At 39.3% G+C, this 26,771-nt stretch overlaps 1 protein-coding gene and 1 pseudogene across 6 annotated transcripts in view; one reads left to right on the top strand and one right to left on the bottom strand.

Annotated features, from left to right (window-relative positions):
- dgkb (diacylglycerol kinase beta) overlaps window positions 1-26,771 on the top strand; it is a 328,171-nt gene that overhangs the window by 14,560 nt on the left and 286,840 nt on the right. For 2 of the 6 annotated variants that reach the window (XM_062984283.1, XM_062984284.1), the window contains exon 1: window positions 5,298-5,718. The exons of 1 other annotated variant lie outside the window; for it this stretch is intronic. The gene's annotated coding sequence lies outside the window, so the exon portion shown is untranslated. Of the gene's footprint in view, window positions 1-5,297; window positions 5,719-23,274; window positions 23,294-26,771 lie in introns of those variants that run through there. 3 more of the 6 variants (XM_062984280.1, XM_062984282.1, XM_062984281.1) reach the window with 2 other exon arrangements.
- Window positions 23,785-24,619, bottom strand: LOC100564130 (store-operated calcium entry-associated regulatory factor-like; annotated as a pseudogene).

Below are 26,771 nucleotides of genomic sequence, written 5' to 3' on the forward strand. Positions count from 1 at the left end.
CCATCTACAGATGTGTATGTTCTGAGCTGAAAATCACACCTGCCTAGTGTGTTGGTTAGGAAAACAATTGGGACAGGCCTGGGTTTATCATGGATACCGTGAACCTCTGAACTGCACCTGACAAACTGGCGTCCAGTGGTATGCTGAAATCACCCAGAAGCAAAAGTCTGGGTGACTCTAACAACACCTCTAAAACAATTTCCATGAAGTCTGCAAGAGAGTTTGTTAGGCAATGGGGTAGACAGTATGCTAACAGTGTGTTCCTGATTTTCACACTCAATGTGATTTAGTGGGTAATCTGATCAGGTTAAGATGGTCTCTATAGACCGCAGCTAACTCTCCCCACCACCACCACCAACTTTACGTCACCTGCTCACTGACACAGTATCTGGCTGGGAGGGAGGTAAGATCATAGAGAGTAATTTTTCCTCTTGTAATCCATTGCATATACTGTCCTACTTGAACAGATGTACAATTGTAGCTATACTTAATAAAACATCATTGGAAGGTTTTTCTTTCTGGACTTTCTTACAGCCTCATTAATCAGAAATGAAAGTGAGATCTTCCAGCAGTGATAGAATAAACTGTCTTGTCAAAAGTAGCCAAAGTTTGTACTTTTAATTAAAACCAATTATCAAGGAATTTGGCATGAACAAATGGAAGCTTTCTATCAAAATGTCATAACAAATTACTCTTATTGGGCTCTTCATGGAGACAAGTTGAGATAACTTGAGTAGAATATGCACAGTTAAATGCAGCTGCAGCATTCAGCAATCAATCAGAAATGTGCCAGATCTGAATAATTATTTACCACAGTTTGGATCTGGCAATGGTTTTCAGTAACAGACCGTGATTCAGTTTTAAAATATTTAGAATAATGAAGTGATGCTCAGCATATGTAGGGAGTCTTTCTTTTTCCATTTTGTGAATTCATCCAAGGACAGCTTCTGCTGGGATGGCACACAAAGTTTCCATAATAAAGGAAATCCAGGAATCACCTGGCTTTCCTTTATTGTTCTCTATCAATATATTTATACAGCAGCCTTTGAATTAATCTGCACTGTCTATTTATAGCAGTTTGACAGCATTTTAATTGCCATGGCTCCATGATACATAATTCTGGGATTTGAAATTTGATGAGATCTTTGCTAGAGAAGTGTAATGCATTGCTTTGGACTAGAATACTACATCTATCTAGCACAGAATCCTAAATACTTCACCAAACTAAACATATATGTTGATGTCAGTACTCCAATTTAGAATAGGAGGACACAATTCCAGAGTGAACTATGGTCAACAAACTGAAACGTGTGATCTCCCCATTACATATGGAGGGGGTACTGCTGCAAATATGACCATGCATCTCTTTTTGGCACTTTGGTAGAATTTTATATGCGTAATGTGTTTATGTTCCTGTTTTATATCTCTAAATTATCCTTTTTTAAAAAAAATGGCCAGAAGTTGCAACAGCTGGAGAAGACTCTAGCCTTTGCCAAAACAATATGGCTGCATTTGCTGGCTCTGTCTATGTTGTATATGTCCTATTGACTAGGGTCTGACCACTGTCAGACACAGATCCCGTGTAAGTTCCTGTTTGGAACTTTGTTCTTGTTAATTGCTGTGAAGTAAACTTCAACTTATGATGATCTTATGAGTCCTGTGGCATCAGCAGTGTGGCTTCCTTGATTGAATATCTTCAAATTTAATACACGTTGCTCTTTTCCTACTGCCTTCAACTTTACAAAACATGATTGTCTTTTCTAATGAGTCATTTCATCTCATGACATGTCCAAAGTATGATAGTTTCAGTTTAGTTATTTTTGGCTTTTGTTTTGTTCTCCAACTCAGTTATTTGTCCTTTTAGTCATTCATGGGCACATTAGGTATACATTTTCAAAAATAGAGTAGCCAGCATACATGCTCTGGGAACTATAGTCAACAAAATAAATTTTTCAAACTTTGTCCTAGATGTAAGATTGGCTTAAAAGTGTCCTTTCTTATGCACCTACAGTGCAACCTTTCTTGACTCCACTCCATTTTGGCGTTCTGATGTTACATCTTTGTTGGCATAGCTCCACGGATTTATCTAAACAATTTGCCTTGCATATCTTTCATATCCATGACATTTCTCATATTGCACCAGTGTGGATGGGGAGAGAGGTCTACAGTAATCTATAGTTTTTCAACCAGGGCATTTTAGCAATGGTATGTGTTCATAGTACTGTATTATGATCTTCAGAGCTAGTCTTGTATAGTAGTTTGAGTACCAGACTTGGAGTTGGGGAGACCAGGGTTTGCATTCTCACTCAACTATGGGCCCCCATGAAGTGATTGTGGGCAAGTCACACTTTCTCAATCTAAGGGTGGATCTACACTGCCCTATATCCTAGGACCTGATCTCATATTATCTTCTTATCCCAGATTATCTGGCAGTGGAGACTCCTATAATCCAGTTCAAAGCAGATAACCTGGAATCAGATCCTGGAATATAGGGTAGTATAGATCCAGCCTAAGAGGAAGACAGTAATGACCTACCTCTAAAAAATCACTAAGAAATCATTGGACTGCCATAGGTTGCAGTTGTCTTAAAGCACATAACAGTTATTATGACCTTCCAATTCTATTAGAAGTTGTTATAAGTGACTCAGAATATAATTGCGTATCTCTGTGCTTAAAGAATAGATCCCTTTCTCATATTTTTATGGCAATAATAGCTAATAATACATTTTATCCAGTTTCTAAAATAGTGTTTGGATTTAGTTCTTTAAAAAGTAATAGCAAAATTCTTCATATCTTGAATATTTACTATTTGTTTTCAGAATATTTCACACTAATCAACTAAATATATCAACCACTAATCATAATTACCCAGGGGTACAGAGCAAGTAAATAAAACCTTGTTCAATTTTAAAACAATTTGAATGTAGATTTTTTCCATCTTATTTTTCCAGCTCAAAAAGTACAAGGTATACAATTTATTTCTAAGTTATGTCATTCACCTGTTGCTTGATTACTATACTTATGTAAGTGATATACCAAACCAAATAAATTAACACTCACAATTGCAGCAAAATATATTGAAGACAATGAAGTAGTAAATCAACATGGAGACAAAACCAACAGAACACACTACAAAGAGAATTTATAGAGAATACAATACAGTCGAGCATCCTTTATTCAAAATTCCAAAATCCAAATATTCCAAAATTTAGAATTGTCTGCAAAAGTGTCTAAGGTAGTGACACTTTTGCCTTCTGATGGCTCAGTAAACACCAGCTTTGTTTCATGCAGCCATTATGAGGCAACTTATTTCTCACATTCCAGTATTATGAGACAAACTATCTCCTATTTTAGAATGTACTTTCAGGATGTTGTGGTTTTACGTTTAAAAAAATAATGTTTGTGGGCTAACAATCATATTTCTAAATAATCAAGAAGTTAGATTAAATGCTTCATGCTCAGTTTTATGGACTGTATTCAATGTTCTGCTAAAATGAATAATAATAATAATAATAATAATAATTATTATTATTATTATTATTATTATTTGGATCATTGATGTCGCCATCCCAGGTGACAGTCGCATTGACGAAAAACAACAGGAAAAACTCAGCCGCTATCAGGACCTCAAGATTGAACTTCAAAGACTCTGGCAGAAACCAGTGCAGGTGGTCCCGGTGGTGATGGGCACATTGGATGCTGTGCCAAAAGATCTCAGCCGGCATTTGGAAACAATAGACATTGACAAAATTACGATCTGCCAGCTGTAAAAGGCCACCCTGCTGGGATCTGCGCGCATCATCCGAAAATACATCACACAGTCCTAGACACTTGGGAAGTGTTCGACTTGTGATTTTGTGATATGAAATCCAGCATATCTATCTTGTTTGCTGTGTCATAATAAAATAATAACAATATCATTATTATTAACATTGAGGCTGAGTGGCCATCTGTCAGGGGTGCTTTGCTTGTGTTTTTGGTGTGAAAAGGCAGAAGGGGGCTGGACTAATTGGCCCAAGGGGTCTCTTCCACTCTTCTTTATTATTATTATTATTATTATTATTATTATTATTATTATTATTATTATTATTATTAACAACATTGAGGCTGGGTGGCCATCTGTCAGGGGTGCTTTTCTTGTGTTTTTGGTGTGAAAAGGCAGAGGGGGCTGGACTAAATGGCCCAAGGGGTCTCTTCCAACCCTCTTTATTATTATTATTATTATTATTATTAATAATAATAATAATAATAATAATATCATTATTATTAACATTGAGACTGGGTGGCCATCTGTCAGGGGTGCTTTGCTTGTGTTTTTGGTGCAAAAAGGCAGAAGGGAGTTGGACTAAATGGCCCAAGGGTGTCTTACAACCCTCTTTATTATCATTCTTATTAACATTAAGGCTGGGTGGCCATCTGTCAGGGGTGCTTTTCTTGTGTTTTGGTGCGAAAAGGCAAAAGGGGGTTGGATTAAATGGCCCAAGGGGTCTCTTCCAGCCCTTATTATTATTATTGTTATTATTAGGAGCCCGGGTGGTGAAGTGTGTTAAAGCACTGAGCTGCTGAACTTGCAGACCGAAAGATCCCAGGTTCAAATGCCGGGAGCGGTGTGAGCACCCGCTGTTAGCCCCAGCTTCTGCCAAACTAGCAGTTTCTAAAACATGCCAATGTGAGTAGATCAATAGGTACCGCTCCGGCGGGAAGGTAACGGCGCTCCATGCAGTCATGCCGGCCACATGACCTTGGAGGTGTCTACGGACAACGCTGGCTCTTCGGCTTAGAAATGGAGATGAGCACCAACCCCCAGAGTCAGACATGACTGGACTTAACATCAGGGGAAACCTTTACCTTTATCTATACATGAGTATAAGATGACCTGAATATAAGCCCACCAGGACCCTCACCTGAATATAAGCTGAAAAAGGGCTGAAAAAGGGCTTAACGTCAGGGGAAACCTTTACCTTTACCGGTTATTATTATTAACATTAAGGCTGTATTTTTCCCGTTTTGTTTTTCTACTTTAAAATGAGATCTGTGCAGTGTGCACAGGAATTTTTTCATATTTTTTTAAAACTCTAGTCCGGCCCTCCAACGGTCTGGGGGACCGTGAACTGGCCCCCTGTTTAAAAAGTTTGGGGAACCCTGGTTTCGACTTTGTGTTTAGACTTCCTCCACATTGAATGTTGTATTCTAACTCCATGGAATAGCTTTTAGCTTTCCCCCCTATCCATGTATTGTGTGCAGACCTCCTCCCCACGGAAGGGTTTATTTAGACTTTCAGACTGTGTGAACGTGGAATGGCGCTCTGCACCCAGATCCAGTTCCCACCAAAGCAACTTCTGGGTTTCTCCGAGGAGAGGAAGGCGCCAAGCCCCGCCCTGCCAGCTCCACCGGTGGGCAAAGGCCTCCCACGGAGAGAGAACCACGCGTTCAAAGCAAGGGGGTCGGCGAGGTGGGGAGAAGCGCGGGAAACTTGAGGCGCAGCGTTTCGCATCTCTCTATACTTCCGACTGGGCGCTTCGGAGAGACGCAGCCTCAGTCAGAAGAGTTAGCAGCAGTGGAGGGAAAAAAAAGCCAAACCCAAAAGACGGGGCCCGGGGGCGAAAGGCGGGAGAAGAGGCGGGAGGAGGCGCCACGCGCGCACCAACCCAGGCGCCTGACAACACAGAGAGGCGAAGCGGGAAACAGAGAGAGAGAAGCACAGCTGGTGGACAACAGGTAACGCAATGGCAGCGTTTGGGCCGAGCTGAAGCGAATGTTGTGGAGATTTATTTGGTCAAGGAAGAGGGATGGAGCACGGAGGAGGACGCGCGTTTGCCTCATTTCCCCCTCAGTTGTGAGGGGCCTCCTTGGGGAGGGGGCTGGCTTTTTGTGGGGGTGGGTGCGCCTCCCACGCAGGGAAGCCACCGCCGGAGGGAGGGAAAGGGGAAGGGGACGCGTTTCGGTCTCTTTCCCCCTCCGGGCGCCGTCCACGCTCTCCTGCCAGACAAGGCGCGACGCTTCTCACCCCGCATCGCACTGCAGCAAGTTCGCATTTCATTTACCCCTCCTGCTTGGGTGGCTGGCTGCCGCAAAGGGAAGAGGCTCGGGGCGCGCTTTGCTTGTGTGTTTGTATGTGTGTTTGTGTGTGTGTGAGGGGGGGGGGGTCCTGCTCTCTGTCTATGATCTAGAGCAGGGGTCCCCAAACTAAGGCCCGGGGGCCGGATGCGGCCCATCGAAGCTATTTATCCGGCCCCCACGGCACAAGGGCAGAAGCGAGTTGGGCTAAATGACCCAAGGGGTCTCTTCTTCTCTTACAACCCTTATTATTATTATTATTATTATTATTATTATTATTATTATTATTATTATTATTATTATTATTATTATTATTAACATTGAGGCTGGGTGGCCATCTGTTAGGGATGCTTTGCTTGTGCTTTTGGTGCACAGAGGCAGAAGGGGGTTGGACTCAATGGCCCAAGGGGTCTTTTCCAACCCTCTTTACTATTACTATTATTATTATTATTAACATTGAGGCTGGGTGGCCATCTGTTAGGGATGCTTTGCTTGTGCTTTTGGTGCACAGAGGCAGAAGGGGGTTGGACTCAATGGCCCAAGGGGTCTTTTCCAACCCTCTTTACTATTACTATTATTATTATTATTAACATTGAGGCTGGGTGGCCATCTGTTAGGGATGCTTTGCTTGTGCTTTTGGTGCACAGAGGCAGAAGAGGGTTGGACTCAATGTCCCAAGGGGTCTTTTCCAACCCTCTTTACTATTACTATTATTATTATTATTAACATTGAGGCTGGGTGGCCATCTGTTAGGGATGCTTTGCTTGTGCTTTTGGTGCACAGAGGCAGAAGGGGGTTGGACTCAATGGCCCAAGGGGTCTTTTCCAACCCTCTTTACTATTACTATTATTATTATTATTAACATTGATGCTGGGTGGCCATCTGTCAGGGATGCTTTGCTTGTGCTTTCGGTGCACAAAGGCAGATGGGGGTTGGACTCAATGGCCCAAAGGGCCTCTTCCAACCTTCTTTGATATTATTGTTGTTGTTGTTTTGTTATTATTATTATTATTATTATTATTATTATTATTTATTATTGCTTGGTGGCCAACTATAGTCCGGCCCTCCAACGGTCTGAAGGATTGTGAACTGGCCCCCTGTTTTAAAAGTTTGGGGACCCCTGATCTAGAGCACGGCTTCTTAAACTTTTTCCCACTCGCCACCCTTTTCCTCCTGTACGGGATCCCAGGTATAGAGGCAAACCAGATAGGTATGTGACTGAAAACAAACCAGCATCTGCAAAGCTTGCGAAGCAGGCAGATTTCCCTTCTCGTGGAAGCATTTTCTGCAGAGTCCACTGTCAACACTGCACGTTGTCGCTAGCAGATTCGTGCAATTGGTTGACATTTTATTATTCAGTCGCCTTTTTTTTTTCTTCATTGGCATTTTATTTGCCCTGTGGCGCAATGGGTTAAGCCCTTGTGCCGGCAGGACTGCTGGCCTGAAGGTTGAGTTGCTGACCCGAAGGTTGCCGGTTTTAATCCGGGGAGAGCGGGTGAACTCCTTCTGCCAGCTCCAGCTCGTCATGCAGGACATGAGAGAAGCCTCCCACAAGGATAGTAAAACATGAAAAGTATCTGGCCGCTCCCTGGGCAACGTCTTTGCAGACAGCCAGTTCTCTCACCCAGGGCTATAGGCAGAAAAAAAAATGGGTGGGGTGGTGGTGGTTGAAACTTTTTTTAGCAAATCATGAAGAGTACAGTAGAGTCTCACTTATCCAAGCCTCACTTATCCAAGCCTCTGGATTATCCAAGTCATTTTTGTAGTCAATGTTTTCAATATATCATGATATTTTGGTGCTAAATTCATAAATACAGTAATTACAACATAACATTACTGCGTATTGAACTACTTTTTCTGTCAAATTTGTTGTATAACATGATGTTTTGGTGCTTAATTTGTAAAATCATAACCTAATTTGAAGTTTAATAGGCTTTTCCTTAATCCCTCCTTATTATCCAAGATATTCGCTTATCCAAGCCTCTGGATTATCCAAGCCATTTTTGTAGTCAATGTTTTCAAAATATCGTGATGTTTTGCTGCTAAATTCATAAATACAGTAATTACAACATAACATTACTGCATATTGAACTACTTTTTCTGTCAAATTTGTTGTATAACATGATGTTTTGGTGCTTAATTTGTAAAATCATAACCTAAATTGAAGTTTAATAGGCTTTTCCTTAATCCCTCCTTATTATCCAAGATATTCGCTTATCCAAGCTTCTGCCGGCCCGTTTAGCTTGGATAAGTGAGACTCTACTGTAGTTCCATAATGCAAAATAATTTATAAATCAGGCTCCATCAATAAATTTCAGTGGACACTCATAGAGAATTGGTTAACCAGTTAAAATTCATGAGTAAACCAGGTTTTTAAAAAACTTGCAATTTTTTTTGGGGGGGTGCTGAACCCCTAAGCCCCCCCTTTGGTTACAGACCAGAAGTGACTTGCAGTTTCTCAAGTGACTCCTGAAAAAAATGTGACCCCAACGTCCAACGTTGAGCAACGTTGATTTGCAGTCAGGACCCACAGTTTAAGAAGCAGTGGTGCAGATTGTCCCTCCAAATACAGTATATCATGGGCAAATTTGTCCGTCCGGGTGTTTTGGACTTCCACAATTCCTAACAGCTAGTAGGCTGGGTTGCTGTGAGTTTTTCGGGCTGTATGGCCATGTTCGCCCATGGCCATCTTCAGAAGGGAGAAAAAAACTTCCCAAACACCTGGATGGCCCTAGTTTGCCCTTGTCCTGATAGATATATTGGGCACCCTTCCAGCCTGAAAGGAGCGATGGTGAACATTCAAAGGCTAAGCAAATATTTTATTATTTATTTGCATTATTTATATTCCGCCCTTCTCACCCCGACGGGGACTCAGGGTGGATCACATTACACATATAAGGCAAACATTCAATGCCTTTAACATAGAACAAAGACAAGACAGACATAGGCTCCGAGCTGGCCTCGAACTCATGACCTCTTGGTCAGAGTGATTTGTTGCAGCTGGCTGGCTGCTCACCAGCCTGCGCCATAGCCCAGGCCTATATAGAATATATAGAATCATAGAATGGCAGAGTTGGAAGAGATCTCAAGGGCCATCCAGTTCATCCCCACTCTGCCATGTGGGAAAATACAACCAAAGCACCCCCGACAGATGGCCATCCGGCCTCTGCTTAAAAACCTCTGGAGAAGACTCCAACAAGCTCCCGGCCATCATATTCCACTGCCAAATCAATTTAATAATAAGTATTTAATCAGAGTTATGAATACTATCTTGAACTGCAATTTTATGTAAGGGGTCTAGATTGTTGTCCCTTGCTTGCCTTATCGTAGCATAGGGTTACAAACCTCCCTGAAGGTTTCTTTTTTAATTTTGCCACACTTATCTGCTATTGGAATCTGTAATCCTATTCAAGATGTATGCATTTTTGGGAAGAAATTGAAAAAAAAAATCAGAAAAATTACAAGCAGTTAAAGGTTGAGCATCTCATATTCAAAATTATGAAATCCAAAATTTGTCCACTTGGTTGGCTGAAACGGTGATCCTTTTGTTGGCGAAGGTTTTCATGACTGAAATCACTGGATTGATGTGAGTTTTCCAGAAGCATTCTCTCCTGACGTTTCGCCCACATCTATGGCAGGCATCCTCAGGAGTAGTGAGGTCTGTTGGAGACTAGGCAAGTGAGGTTTATATATCTATGGAATGTCCAAGATGGAAGAAGGAACCCTTGTCTGTTTGAGGCAATTGTGAATGTTGTAATTGCCTACCTTGATTAGTATTGAATGAGCAGCCAGGCTCATTCACATTCGGAAAGGCAAGCAATGCAGAGCAGGGACAACAATCTAGACCCCTCACATAAAATTGTAAGTCATGATACTATTTGTAACTCTGATTAAATACTTATTATTATAGAGTAGAGTCTCGCTTATCCAACCTTCGCTTATCCAACATTCTGTATTATCCAATGCAATTTGCCTTTTAGTAGTTAATGTTTTTTATAGTCAATGTTTTAATTACATTGCAATGTTTTGGTGCTAAATTCAGAAATACAGTAATTACTACATAACGTTACCATGTATTGAACTGCTTTTTCTTTTGATTTGTTGTAAAACATGATGTTTTGGTGGTTAATTTGTAAAATTGTAATGTAATTTGATGTTTAATAGGCTTTTCCTTAATCCCTCCTTATTATCCAACATTTTGCTTATCCAACGTTTTGCCGGCCCGTTTATGTTGGATAAGTAAGACTCTACTGTATTGATTTGGCAGTGGAATATGATGACTGGGAGCTTCTGGAACATGGCCATACAGCCGGAAAACTCTCAGCAATCCCTTTGCTTTTTGTTGGTTCAATATACTCAAACTTTGTTTTGTGCATCAAATTATTGTATAAGATTACCGTCAGGCTATGTGTATAAGGTATATATGAAACATAAATGGATTTGGTGTTTAGATTTGGGGTCCATCTTCAAAATATCTCATGATATATGCATTTGTAAGTAGATATTCCAAAATCCAAACTGCTTTGGGTCCCAAGTATCTTGGCTAAGAGAGACCCAACTTGTGTTGCATATTCCTTTTAAGTTTATATGGCAATGCAAATTTATCTTTACGTCAAAGAAAACTTCATTTCACTAGATCCCAGTGATGCATCTCATTATACAATCCTATACATGTCTACTCAGACATAAAATTTAAGTTAAATGAGACTTAAGTTATGGTATGTATAATTATGCACTCTCAACCAAGCATTCAAATAAGGGATAATCAACCAGTACATTTCTGGGACACAGTGTATAGACAAGGGTTGAATGAAAAGTAATGCTTCCACCTTTGTTACTTCTGTTTGGATGGGAATATTTTAATAAATCAAATGCAGAAATAATCCTTAGAATGTGCTCTTTAGCTACCACTATTGACTTTTCCACATAATTTCCACATAATTGGATACATTTCTGCCAACGATGAACAAGTTTTCTGAAGCCGTCACAAAAGAAGTCGACACTGTTTCCACAACCAGCGTCTCACAGTACCCCATCGTGCACAGATCTTCCGATAGCCAAGCAAAGCAATAATGTGACCCCCACGTTCTTGTGAAATGCCAATTATGCTTGAAATTTCTCTCTGATTGATATGACGATCGTCCTGAATCAATCTGTCAACCTTTTGCTTGTGAAACTCAGTAGTTGCTGTCACAGGACGTCCAACTCTTTGTTTGTCACGCAAGTCAGATGTTCCCACTTCAACATCTTTAAACATTCACCCAACAACACACAGTACTCACATCAACACAATCACCATAAACAGCTTGCATTTTCTGATGAATTTTCTTTGGGGTGACACCTTCTGCTGTCAAGAATTCAGTGACTGCATTTTGCTTAAGTCACACTGACAGACCATCTGCTCAGAGTTCCATACTTCACACTTTAACAACACAACTGTTCATTGCTAAGGCTTCCTGCCAAGTGGAACTGTAGGGGAGAGTCTACTGAATAAGCCAGTACCTGCCGCATACCATCTGTGGAGGAGTTACGAAGGTGGAGGCATTACTTTTCATTCAACCCTCATACATCTATAGGCGAAAGATATATTAGATAAAACATAGCCTGCTCCAATGCCTGCCATTAGTTCATTCTTTCCTGAGCCCTGATCATTAAGAATGTGACGCTTTTGGGGATGGTGATGTCATATCGCTTCTCTCTGGTTTTTATTAAATTAGTATAGCTTGGTGAAGAAAGTGTCAGAATATGCCTTTTGTTTTTTCCATCTATACAAATTAAAACTTATTCCATAGTGATTGTTTGATAGGATATTTGAGGTGGTAGTGTCTTCTTCTTAGTCTAAATGACTTTCTCATCAGAAGAGAGTTGGAACATGAAATTCTTGCTTCAGGCTGCCAGTTTGCTACTAGCATCCTCATCAGATTGGCCACCGGAATTGCCATGCATTGTGGCAAATCTGACGTTGCTCATTGGGGGGAGTGGGGACCTGTCAGCTCATGTCCCACATTGCCCAACTCACCCATTGCCCCATCCAACGGGGGGAGGGGGGAACGTCAGCTGCCCAGCTTCCCCCATTGATATCTGTTGAACATGGGAAGCCTCCTGTGTTGCCGCGGTCAAGTCTGAAAGCCTTCAGAAAAATGTTAAGACCCAACCGAGAGAGGGAGATTAGCACTAGATGAGCCTGCAAGAGACCTGAACACATGAACTCAGTCCCCCACTCCCATATGGTATTGCCATGGTGGCAGCATGCGCACCGGTTCGCCTTCCCTTTTACCATGGAGCCCCGCCGGAAGTAGCTGTGTGTTGTGGAATTGGAGCTGGCAGGCTCCGTGGCAAAAGCTAACCCGCGTATGCTGCCGAATTGACTTTCGTCTCATGAGTCCTGTGTCTCTTTACTTAGAACACCTGAGCCCAGTTGTATTCATTGGAACTTAGTGTAGAGGACACACAGTTGTAATGTAACAGATGTCCTTTATATGTCTATTCAAAAGTAAGCCCTATTGAGGCTCAGGCTGCTACATGCACTTATGTGGAAGGAAATGTCATGGAAAGACACCTATTTTGGAACAGCCAAATCACAGTAAATCAGTCTATTGACAATTTATGCTTTATACTTTATGGTGATAAATTCACATCCATCAGACTCCCAGGAAGTAGAATTAGGTCTGATTTTTTTTCTTTAAAAGTTTCTGTTGTCTGATATATGTATCTGCTAATGTTCCTTTGTACCTGAATTCCATTAAAGGCACTAGATCTTATCTGATCTTGGAAGTTAAGCAGGTTTAACTCTGGGTAATACTTAAATGAGAGAGACCACCAACAAATACTAGGTGCTACAGAGAAGGGAACTGGCAAAATCTTTGAGTGTTCCTTGCCTAAGTAAACCCCATGAAATTCATGAGGTTACCACACACACACACACACACATGCTGTTTTGAATTGTGTGAGTAATAGATTTGTTGTTGTTGTTGTTCTGACTAACATTTGATGTCTATGTTAATAGTAATTTGCAGTACAGTTCTGTGCCTGTTTTATCCAGATACAAGTCTCATTTCTTGCCGCCTATGGTTTGGACAGGAGCTCATTTGAATTTACTCTGAAGTTAGTGTGCATATGATGGCAAACTACATCTGGATCAGCTGAGTCTTTCAGTCATATTTTAAACATCTCTGAAAAAGAGTAATAAAAAGTGTTCTGAATTAATTTGTTTATCTGGAAAGCCCCATGATATAATAGAAACGAGCCAGTATGGTGTATTGATTTGAGCCCTGGACAAGAACTCTGGGAAACCAGGGTTCAAATCCCCACTTAATCATGGAAACCCACTGGGTGATCTTGGACAAGTCACACTCTCTCAACCTCAGAGGAAGGCAAAGGTATATCTCTGAACAAATATTGCCAAGAAAATTCCATGATAGGTTCGCCTGTGGAATGCTGCCATAAGTTGGAAAGGACCTGAAAACACACAAAAACGCGTGGTAGAAACAAACGGGATACAATTTCAAAAGGGGAACAGATATGTACTTTTAATTATCCTATTTATCAATATGTTGCTTGATCATCCCATTTATCAATATGTTTTTTTGCTTTAAATTTTGTTCATAAGGATGACTTAAATATTGATCCTTCTTCTCCAAGTTATCTAGGATAACAGTTGAAACATATTGGATTGATTGTCCAGTTTTCACCTGCCCGTGCAAAGAGATGTGCTATGGCCAGAGAGATGTCCAACTTTTCTGTGTACCAAACATATCACTCATTGGTACACTGGACTCTACTGAAATAGAGGATGGGCTTTTGGTGGGATGGAATTAAAGATGTTTGGAGGAATGGGATTACCGTACATACTCCCCCCCTCTTTCTCATTAGGAAGATGGCATATACTAAGAAAACTAAAGGTATGAAACTTACCAACGTTGGAAGCAGTAGAGCCATATTCCTTTAAAATTGGCTTAATTAAAAATTATGTTTATAGCTAGATAATAAAGCCACCTCAAAATAGGTTTTCTTTTAAAAACAACAGCTAGATGGTGAGGTGAATTTCATTTGTGAAATATCACCGCAAGTATGTGCCTTAAAAACATATGTAAATGGACAGTTGCCTTGAGCCAAATGTCTTTTCTTTGAAATTATTTTTGTTGTATTGTGTCAGTAAGACCAATGGTGTTCCAATCACACTTACCTAAAATTAAATACTTCTAGTTTCATTTAGCTAGAAGGGTTCAAGTGTGAGACCTTTGTGTGATCCCTAGTTCTTCCTTAAATTGGAGGAACATGTTGTAGTGGGTGTGATGTGTTAGATGCATGTTATACAAGGAGAAACATAATCTGAATAGCATTATATTTTAACAGGTATTTATTTTTGAAAGTTTTCTACAATTAATTACAACATGCTGATTTTCTTTAAATATGTGAAATCCCTTTGTGGTTGACTCACATGGTTGAATAGATCTCCCAAAATATACACAGAAGAAGGCAAAGGCAACCCGCCCCAAAGAATGAAACTTGCCAAGAAAACCCCATGATTTGCCATAAGTTGGGAATGCACTGAAGGCACAACATGGAGAGGAACCTTCCCTAAAAATCTTAAATTAAAAGCTGGTTGGTATAGGGAGATGCAATCTACAGATATTTAGGTCCCAAGCCATTTGATCCCCAAGTTTGTTAGTGATACCAGATTATCCAGGAAGGTGAAAAGGAACAGATAGTAAAGAGCTCAGGAAGAATCATAAAAGACTGGGAAAGGACATTAAAATAGGAAATGCAGTTTAGCATTATGGTATGATTAATATCATTTGGGGCCACAAATGGTATCCTTTGAGGGTCAAAAAATCCAAAACCTCAGATATATACTGATGGAGTGTGAGCTGGAAATGACTGACCTAGAAAGAGTTCTTGGAGATTTGACAGATAGCTAAGGGTAAAAAAGAAATGTATTGGATTCTCATTTCTTTATAGAAATGTCAATTTTGTACCTTACAAAACTGCCAAGATTATAGCTCATCTTGAACATGCCTTATTTCAGATTTGTGAAGCTTATGATTAGTTTGAAGGAACATGCAGATAAAACCATGTCTATCTTTGAAAAATATGGCTAACTAAAATATGTGCAATGTTTTATAGTTAGGAGAAAATACATACTTTTAGGTGAAATAGGGTCCACAAAAATAGGAATAGATTTCCAAGCAGGGCGGAGAACTCTTACAACTTGACATGGTACTGGGAGGTAATGAGGATGCTGCTGAGATACTAAGAAACATAAGAATGAAACTGACAGATTTTTACATCCATACTACTGGCTAAATGAAAATGTCAACTCAGTTTACAGCAGCTGTTAAAGAAGGGAGAATTCCATGTTGGGAACCATTAGGAAAGGGATGTTTGTTAAACCCAGCATAACTGTGTCTTTATATAGGTCTATAGTGTCACCACACAAGGAAAGAAAACTACTTCTATGTCTGTGTGTGTGTGTGTGTGTGTGTGTGTAGGGGAAAACGTTGACTTGTTCCATACAGCACATTGTACTGGTTATATTTTACTCTTCAACTATCTTGATTTGGCAGAACTGTCTTGATTTAATCCTCTGCTATCCCACTTTTTCGGGTACCTTTAAAATAATTGGTTTAAACTGCAGTAAGTAAACTCAATAATGACAGAATCCAGCTCTTTCCTGTAGGCTCAGGCAAAGTCAAACTGTTGCATCCTTTTCTAGCTTATATGCTCTTGGAGCCCTGGTGGCGAAGTGCATTAAAGCACCGAGCTGGAGACCGAAAGATCCCAGGTTCAAACCCCAGGAGCGGCGTGAGCGGCCACTGTTAGCTCCAGCTCCTGCCAACCTAGCAGTTCGAAAACATGCCAATGTGAGTAGATCAATAGGTACCGTTCCAGCGGGAAGGTAACGGCGCTCCATGCAGGCATGCCGGCCACATGACCTTGGAGGTGTCTACGGACAATGTCGGCTCTTCGGCTTAGAAATGGAGATGAGCACCAACCCCCAGAGTCAGACATGACTGGACTTAACGTCAGGGGAAACCTTTACCTTTACCCTTTTATGCTCTTCCTCAGTAATAACTTTTGCCATAAATACGCTTTAATATTGCTTGGCCTTACATGACCTGATTTTCATCTGGGAAAGGTTGGAGGGTATATTATAAAGTTTGTTGGTATGACTTGTATAGATCCAATTCTTCATAATTAAAAGGGTCTCTAGAAATCTCTATGGTCAACTTCCACCTGACATTCTTAGAGAGAATGCCTTTGGGAATTTCTAAGATTCAATACGATTATATGGTCAATTTCTGATGGATGTTGACTGTAAGGTCTTGCTGGAGGACCTAGTGTTTACTCAGGTAAAAAAAGATCAACATATTTTATTTGAAATTTTTCTATTTTTGCAGGGCCTTGAATAATGTGGGAAGCTGATTGTATTATCCTCTGTGATGTAGATTTTTATGGCTTACATTTCCTCAAAACAGGATGATGACTTTGACAACAACATGTTGATGATTTTGATCTGATTTAAATAGGTAATATCAGAGTTCAAAAAAGCGTGCCACTAATACTATGTGATAGACTTTAGTTTCTTCTTCACAAATACTAAAGCCTAGACTCTGGAAACCAAGGGGTTTTTTTATAGATTGGTCCAAAGGCATTCATTTAAAATAAATGTCATTAAGCAATTCCAAACTATCTGGTCTGATTTTTAAATACCCCCTTTGGAGTTTTTTTTAGTGGTGGCTCAACCCTGAACATTTGGAGAGGAAGCAGACAAGCAGTCTGAACTTAGGTATCAGTTTGATACTGGAAGAGCTTCAGTTGACAATGACAGTTCAACCTTGTTAAGCAAGAAATAGGGAGAAGTTTTACTGATACTCCTTGATCTCATAGCCGTCAACCTAGTGAATTAATTATTGGAAGCATGGTAAGATGGTAGTTCTGTTCCAACCTATAAGGTTGGTTGCAGTTGACTCAGAAGCTTTAATCTAGTGTAGTATGTGACAGCTAGAAATAGCATGGCCTGGTGGAATCATATTGCACTGATTAAGTTCCAATACCTGCCTGTTACCCATGAGTCCACTTCAAGGAACTAGTGCTTAGTTTTAAATGCTGAATGGCTGGGAACCGGAATCTCTACAGAATGCAACTCCCTGTATTGTTTGTGTGGTTCATCAAACAAAACGTTTACTTTCTGCAAATACAACAGGTACCAACAGTGTCTGAAAGCCATTTTGAGTACTGCACTGTTTTATTTCAGCATCTGGTGCTTTGGCTTGTTTGGAGGTTTGTTTTGGCATACAGATTAGTCTTTGACTTTTCATGCTTGCATTTTCTTTGTGTGCCGTTTGCAACTTGCAAGGATAGTCATTTTAAAATGTTTTAATAAAGAGCATAGAAAACAAGCTATATTAGAAATTTGTGATTGTTCTCTTACTTGCCCCCAAAATTCATCATGTCCCTTTTTTGGTGCTTGAAAAATCCCCTGATCACGCTTGCTCACTCCTCATTTGCATGTTGTCTTCAGAGGGAAAAAGGTTTCTCATATATGACTATTTATTTATTTATTTCAATTATTTATACCCCGCCCTTCTCACCCGAAGGGACTCAGGGCGGCTTACGTGAATATGCCTAATAGGACTCATAGATCTTTTTTTTCCAAGAAAGAGGCCCTAAAGAAAGACTCATATGGAAGCCTACATTACTACCTTTCCTCTTTCTTTTCCCAAAGCCAGCTCTTTGCACTGAGGAAGTGAAAAGAGGTGTTGAGAATTAATGGAGCTGTAAGTAGGACTGAGGTTGAGGTACTCTCAGTGGAGAACATGTGCCTCAGTTCTGCTAATGAGGATTGATGCATGGGTGCTCACAATCATTTTTCATTGATATAACTCTGCATGCTGTGTGTAGGAAGAGGTTTCCATTTTCCATTAAAATGGTTGAAAATGAGATATCTGTTAAAAATGTCATAAATTGGCAATTGACACTGATGGTTTCATTGTATTGATTTTCAAAGGTGTCATTGGCTTTTAGTAGATTCTAATGGAGCTTTGCTGTCAAAAGAATTGCTGAGGGTGTTACATGAGTAGTTTAGATGTTGGAGAAGTAAATTGTCATAGTTTAAAAACTGCATAAACCCCCATATGTTTTTGCTTTACAGAATTTAAAAAAGAACTATATTTCAGTTTCTAATTATTCTGAAAAACTGAGTATGTGAGCTGGGTCCTGAGCACTGTTTTGTTATTTGATGGCCTTTGAAGTCTTGAAGGCTAAACAAATGTAAAAATTTCAACATTAAATATTTATTTCATTTCTCTTATATAAAGGTGACAGAGAACATTAATCAGAAATGGAAAAAAGCATAGAGGTATATTATCCCCATCTCTCTTGTTGGCATTCAGAGAGCTAGTACAGTGTTGCTCTTTATTATTCTGGACATAAATCCCCCTGTTCCGTTATTAATTAGAAGAAAAACTGTTATTTTGTGAGAAACTTAGAGATTCTGTTTTCATTTGTAGGTTGAGAAACCCTTTGTGACATGAATCAGAAAAAAACACCAGTTTCTTTGGTGTTGCTGAGGGAGGAATTCTACACCTTGTTCACAAAATGACCACACTCTCATCAAATGCACCTATCTGCTTACTAATCCTCTACCCCATTTAATCGCTGGTGGAGAGTGGGAGATATTGGGACATATTGGAGGAACAGCTGGGGCATATTGGGGCATATAGTTTTAAATGGAATGTAAATGTGTCATAGTTCTATGTATTGTGCCTCAACTAAGCCCTTTTGAGCTCTTTGGGCTTAGTCCCAAGTAAGCCTGTATTGAATTGATGCATTGACCATATACATATTTCCTTTGAAGAAATTGCAGTAGCAAGAGTGACCTGTGTTTTCTGTTCTTTTCACCGTTTCTTTTTCAAAATGTGAAATTTGAAACGGCATCTCACATTGAAGGGAAATCTGTAATCTTTAAATGTGCAAGAGTGAATGTGACTAATTTTATTCAGAGTTTCCAGTAGCTCAGATTTTTGTTTTAATATTTTATTACCACAGCTGTACTGACAGTGTGTTGGTTACTTAAGCAAATTTGAAATAATTAAAGCACCAATGTTAACATTGAAGCAGCCAGATTGATACATACAGTAGAGTCTCACTTATCCAAGCTAAACGGGCCGGCAGAAGCGAATATCTTGGATAAAAAGGAGGGATTAAGGAAAAGCCTATTAAACATCAAATTAGGTTATGATTTTACAAATTAAGCACCAAAACATCATGTTATACAACAAATTGGACAGGAAATGCAGTTCAATACGCAGTAATGTTATGTTGTAATTACTGTATTTACGAATTTAGCAGCACAATATCACGATATATTGAAAACATTGACTACAAAAATGGCTTGGATTATCCAGAGGCTTGGATAAGCGAGGCTTGGATAAGTGAGACTCTACTGTATTCGGTGTTCTTAAAACTGGTCAACTACATATTTGTGAAACTATTTTAAAAATGGCTTCTTCCATTCAGATCTTATATTTGTTATGGTATGTTGCTGTAGATTATGGAACATACCTTCAAAGTGAGCTAAAGCAACATTTTGGGCCAGATCATGCAACTAGGCAGTTTTTATAGCTTGTGGTATCCAAGACAGCTGATGGGCTACATGGTTGCATAGGTTAAGTATAGTCACTACGTTATACAGCAAAAGGAACACAGGACTGCTGCATGCAAATCCCAGAAGCCTGTCAGCCACTTCCATCTGGAAGCACACCATGCCTCTATGCAAACTCAACGAACACTAAATTTTTGTGGTGTCACACTCGATGTTGGTAAACAAGAGTCTAGGAAAGAACAATAAGCCTTTTAACTGAAGGGCAATGCTAAAAGCTATGATCAGTTCACACTAAAGAGTGTGAAGGCATTTTTTCAAATTTGACCCTTTAAACGACTTTATATACTTGTGTAAAAGTGGAGGGCAGTTTTTTCAATCAAACTCGTGAATTTTAATATGAGTGAATAAAGCCAGGATCATTATGTGGCTCTTCTTTCTCCTACAGGGAAAGCACTAGAAAGCACTTCATGGGGCCCCTGGCCACTACCACCATTTTCTCACCCACGCATTCAAAAAGGCTAGTAGTAGTGGCATGACGAAAAAGGTAGTGCTTCTTTTAGGTTCTCCTAAAACGAACTAAGACTTATCTTTGCCATTAAACACAGAGAAGATATTCATTTTTTGCTTAAAGTACAGTATCACATTGACCTGTGGGTAAGTTGATTCAGGTTTTTTGGGTGGAATTTTAAACTAAAATACATGTGAGTATATAGGATATGCTGTTTGCTTATTTTGATATTTTTCTTGTCAAATTGGTTTAAATGATGTTTTAATGCCTTTATTCCTTATCTTAGTGACATAAGGCAGCCTAAGCACTATCTTGTTTTAGCAAAAAGCTAGGATAGAAATGTAATGTAATTCAGTAAGTAAACAAGACCTTTTCAATTATTGTAGCACAGCTGTGCTATCAAGTTCATGTTCTTATTTGTAGATAACTATCAGTTAGTGCCTGTGAAATCACTAATGTTGAGTGATATGCTGCCCTCCCACACATCCTTCTCATTGAATGTAGTTTTAGAAAGTTTAAATATTGAGACTACAACAAGTCCAATTTAACACCATATAAAAAAACAGCCTGATTTCAGAGGGTAATAGGTTCCTTAAAAAAAACTTTATAAAAATTTGCATACAGCTGTGAAATCAGTTCAATTGAAATTGAGAGAAATGGTAGGAAGCTCATTTTTATACAACATAATCATAACAATTGCAATTGTAACCAAATCAGGTAAAAAGAGCAAGAACTGTCATGTTTTTGTGGAAGGATTCTCCTGATTTATGCCAACAAATGTTAAAATGCATTTTTTCAAAAACCCCAAAACACTTGGAGGACCATTTATTTATTTATTCATTATTTATATCCCACTTTTTATTTCTTAAAAGAGATCTAAATAGGCAGCCTTTGATATTCTTCCTTTTGGACCAAAGCAACATATGGTTAGGCATAACAAGGGACTTTACCACATGACTACTTTTCAGCATCGTAGGATGTTTCTGCCTCAGTTGAGCTACAGAACCCCATGCCACCCATCAGATGACATAGATTTACTTCCACCAGGTCTCTGTGCCTCAGCTGGGGTGCAAGCATCCTTTGAGGCTGTGCTGGGAACACTGGAGGCTCCATGTGTTCCATTTGAAAGCTGCATGGCAATGCTTCGTCACATGTGATGGGGAAGCGCCTCTGCTGGTGAAGAGGGGTGTGGGGCGCCGGGATTGCCCCACAGATTTGCCACAGAGGCTGGTGAATCAATGCAGGGGACCTCATCAGCGTGATACAGCTCTAAGGATGAGAGTTATCTGGTCTCAGGTTTCCATTGGTTGTATAGTCTAGAGCAGGGGTCCTCAAACTTTTTAAGTGGAGGGCCAGTTCATGGTCCCTCAGATTGTTGAGGGGCCAAATTATCATTTGAAAAAAAAATATGAACAAATTCCTATGCACACTGCACATGTCTTATTTATAGTGCAAAAAATCCTCCCAACAACATTTATTTATTTATTTGCTACATTTATACCCCACCCTCTCTCACGCCGAAGGGGACTTAGAGTGGCTTACAAGTTGTATGTACATACAATATATTACATTATTAGCATAGCACAATATTAGCATTATATATTACTATATTGTACTATATCACTATACCGTAATATTATTACAGTAGAGTCTCACTTATCCAAGCTTATCCAACGGGCCGGCAGAACCTTGGATAAGCGAATATCTTGGATAATAAGGCGGGATTAAGGAAAAGCCTATTGAACATCAAATTAGGTTATGATTTTACAAATTAAGCACCAAAACATGTTATATAACAAATTTGACAGAAAAAGTAGTTCAATACGCAGTAATGTTACGTTGTAATTACTGTATTTACGAATTTAGCACCAAAATATCATGATATATTGAAAACATTGACTACAAAAATGCCTTGAATAATCCAGAACCTTGGATAAGCGGAGCTTGGATAAGCGAGACTACTGTAGTAATATTACATTTAATATATAATATATAATTAATATTATTATATTATACAATATTATTATATTGTATCATTATTATTAGCCACCCTGAGCCCCCTATTAGGTGAGAAGGGTGGGGTAGAAATACTGTAATAAATAAATATTGTATTGTATTACATTATAATATTATCAATACGTATACACAATATATTATATTTTTACCATAGCACAGTATTAGTAAATGAAAGAACAATACAATATTTAAAAATAAAAACAATTTTAACCAACATACTGTAAACCTATCAGGATTTCCATGGGAAGTGTGGGCCTGCTTCTGGCCAATGAGATAGTCAAGTTAAGTAGGATTGTTGTTGTTGTGTGCCTTCAAGTCATTTCAGACTTTGGGGGAGTCTAAGTCTAAAACCGAGGGCAGGGGCCAGGTCAATGACCTTGGAGGGCCGCATCCGGCTCCCGGGCCTTAGTTTGGGAACTCCTGGTCTAGAGTGCTGAAATTTGAACTTCAGCAAATTCTGATGAGTTACATGATTTCCACTTCTATGTTAGGAATCCAGTACACTATTGGTGTATGTTTTTCAGTGTGCAATTGGTATATGTGCATTGGTATATGAACATGATGGAATAAAGATTTGAGTACAGAAGAATTGCCACTAATATGCAGTAGTCAGATTTTAGAATCTCCAATGTACTTATTTTTCCACATTAAAAACCGTATGTTCAAATATAAAACTCTGAAATTTTTATAGCACATGCTGGTATTTCTTAATTAACATAAACCCACCTTTATATTATATAAGCCCTGCTCAAATACCAGTATTGTTGTACATGCTTGAGAAATTACTGCCCTGAGTTCCCTCGAGGAGATGGAGCGGGATATAAAGTTTTATTATTACTATTATATGAGAATTCACATAAAAATTAATAGAACCACATTTTTGGGTTAAAATGTAGATGGTAATTTAGGACAAGCCTGATAAACTTGCCTCTACTCTCTGTGGTAGTGTCCAGGCAGACTAAGACTTCATTGACCTCACTGGACCTCCACCTCACCCCACAGGTTGCTATATCCAGCCAGTCAAGAAGCTCGTCCGAATTTCCTGCCTTACACAGGTGACACTTCTGATGTCAGAACAGGGTGCCCACATGGACAGTAAGAAGGAGGTGAGACATCACAGATGAGCCATCCCCTTTTCCTGCGCCATTCAGCACAAGGAAAAGGTGATAGTTTGGTATATGTTTGGACAGTAGATCAGGATGATTCAAGTCTGATTTAAGTTGTCCAGATTGTTGTGTAGTCCCAGGATACTACCAAGTTTCTGCAAACTCTGAAGAGTCTTGGGTAGACTCACCATTAGTCCATTGGTTTATGAACTTTTCCAAATATGGTAACACAGATCTTAGTCATTTGAACTTGTTATAACATGCATTTAAATATATATCTTTTCTGTGTTTGCCTTTTTTCTGTTTTATTTTTCACAAAATTATTCAAAACACAGTTTCTTTAAACATGAAAATTGAAATGCAAGTGCATACAAGTGAATGTGTCACCCAAAGCTAAATCTTACAAGTCCACTAAACAGACTTAAAACAAGTTTTAGAATAGCTGAAATGTTGCCTTCATTCAGCTGCTCAGACATAACAGAATCCAAGCTTCATCTCCGTTTTGTGCCTTCACAACCAGAGATGGATCTTGTCCCTGAATGATGAGATGTTGTAGAGTTATGTGCTCTGCCAAATGCATGTGGTCGAGCATATGGACCAGTCCATGTATCATAATATGGAGAATATGTATCATGTGAAAGTGACCTTCGGTTGCCAGCCAAGTATCCCAGTAGCCCTCCAGCACCTTATCCGGTCCAGAAATTGGGCCCTGGATTTGAGTAATAATTGGAAGCACTTGCAGCTCCCGTAAAGCCTGTTTTAAATCCTGGTAGAGGAGGTCTTTGATTGGATTTAAATTCTGGAAGAGATGGGCTCTGTTGGTAGGTTCCTGAATGCATGTCACCTTAAGCAAAGCCATGTTGTGGACGGTTATCACACAAGAATAGCTTGTAGACACCATAAACAATAAGTACAAAGAATATTACCAGAACTACTCCAGAACCTGAGCCTACTGAATCATGAGAGGTTGGGAAATAGTAGCTCCCACCAAATGAACTGGTTTTTTTGCTGTCCTGCCTTGGTTAACTTTAATGTGTACTCCAAGCCTCAGGACCCTTTTAAGATGTAAGGGTCGTCTGAATAATCATAACCTTCATAGCTTACTTCCATTTTTCCAAATCAGTAGACAGCATCGAAGTCTGCTTTACACCCCCACTGTACATCATAGGCATCCCAACCTTTGTTGTGACATTGTACAACATCAGGGGTATATGCATCACATTCAGCTGAACCTCCAATGCACTGCAGTTGAGGAACTGGAGAACTCCGCTGATAATTTGCATTCTTGCCTGGGTAGAGTTTCAAGGCCTTAAATATACAGTACATTTAAGTGTCATTTAAACATACATTTTAAAGGAAAATGCATGTTTTAATACGTATGTGTGTATTAAAATTTTTCTAAATAAAAGCATTGATGATTTATGAGTAAAGAATGCAAAAGTGATATAAGACAGAAAATAAGTTGATATATCCATAAAACTACTAGCAGTTCTTTATAGCTTTCTGTAATTCCAAATAACTTTTAATTGCTTCATGAGTTTCATGGAAAAATAAATGTTGTGAGGTTGCAATCTTTGCCAATATCCTTCCCAACCCTCCCCAGCTTTTATTATACCTAAATCTCATACTGTTTTTATGCGTCATGCCATTCCCTATGTGAAAATTACCATTCCAGCCACTTGTATTGCCTTATATGAGCATAAAACACTCTACTAGAGTGCTCATTTTTGCAAAGAAATAGTTGCCATGGGGAATCATTATGCTCCTGATCATTTATTGTACATCATATGAATAAGTTAGTGCTAGTGGAAAATGACTAATTTCTACTATCAAGAGAAGAAGTAAAAAAAAGCAACAACAACACAGAAGCATATATGGGGCTTTGGAGATAATCTATTGAATGCAATCTTTGACATTCTTTTGTCATTCTTTTGCTTAAATTTGCTCTGGGAAATATAACCAGCACATTTCTTGAGGGATATTGTTCAGCTGTTCAACAGCTGCTTGACATTTCCCCTAATGGGTTGTTGTATGTCTTTCGGGCTGTGTGGCCATGTTCCAGAAGTATTCTCTCCTGACGTTTCGCCCACATCTATGGCAGGCATCCTCAGAGGTTGTGAGGTATGGACAACCTCTGAGGATGCCTGCCATAGATGTGGGCGAAACGTCAGGAGAGAATACTTCTGGAACATGGCCACACAGCCCGAAAGACATACAACAACCCTGTGATCCCGGCCATGAAAGCCTTTGACAACACATTTCCCCTAATACTTACCCGCAATCAGCTTCTTGGCAGTTTAGATCCATTTGTTCTAGTGTTGCCTTTTTTGGTTCACAAAACTGTCCAGAAATGCGGGTTCCAAGCCAGTGGGTTGTTTGTCAGCAGTGATAACCATTAGTGCCCATGCTATTGCATTGGGTAGGTGCTCATGTCTCATGTTCTGATCCTGTTCTTTAGATACATCTGTCATTCCCATTACACATGTTGGTGGTAGTGAAATTTGTGTGTAGTAGAATGAAGTACATTTTTACGATTTTCTTTTGTTCCCTCTAGACCATTTTATGGCTGGGAGAGACCTTTTTCCTCCAAACAGAACATGACCTGAAAATTGACCCCAGGAGGGCTGTACCATATATTGGAGCTCTTCTATGAAGTGGTTTCAAATACATTATGAACAACCATGCTCATACTGTATGTTCATGGATTTCACATGGATGCATGAAACCATGAAAATGAATCCCACTGAACTGATTTTTTTCTGCCTGAAAAATACTATAAAGTCATGCTGGAGGACCAGGAAACCACAGAGACTCAGTAACCATCCACCCAGAAACCTGATGGATTTATTCAGTGTAGGTTCCTTTGAATTAAGCCTCCCAAAACCAAATTACAAAGCCAAGTTGGCCCAGTACAAATGATTTCTGACATTGTAACATGTTTACACTTCAGATCTCTCCCCTCTTAAGAATGTCCCTTGTTTCTTTCAGTCTTCCATGATCCACTGAATTGTTTTTCCATTCACTCTCAGTAGCAGTTCATGAGATATGAACATGTGTGCAACCCTTTCCCACTCACTGCCTCCCGCCTCTTATATTTCCATATTGGAGTTGTTATTCAACTTATCAGAAGCCATTTAGGCCGATAGCAACATGAGATGTATGCCTCTTTTATATATGTGAATAACAGATTTTTAAAAATCAAGAAAACAATCTGCAAACCTTTTGCAAAAATAAGATATGTTGTTATTTGTAAAAATATCTTCTATCTTGTCAATATACGTACTGTAGATGTTTACACAACTAAGTGCTTGAGTGTTACATCCCAGGAAATGGGGATAGGACTGCAGCTCTAATCAATTTGTACTTTGTGAAATTTTGACATATCCATTATTAAAAGTTTCGTATTGCTAAAGATTGGAAGCGCAAAATCATAATTATTTGTAGCGATAAAACATTTACAAAGGTAAGGCATATCATT

Source organism: Anolis carolinensis, chromosome 6, assembly GCF_035594765.1.
Source record: "Anolis carolinensis isolate JA03-04 chromosome 6, rAnoCar3.1.pri, whole genome shotgun sequence".
Lineage (NCBI taxonomy): Eukaryota > Metazoa > Chordata > Lepidosauria > Squamata > Dactyloidae > Anolis > Anolis carolinensis.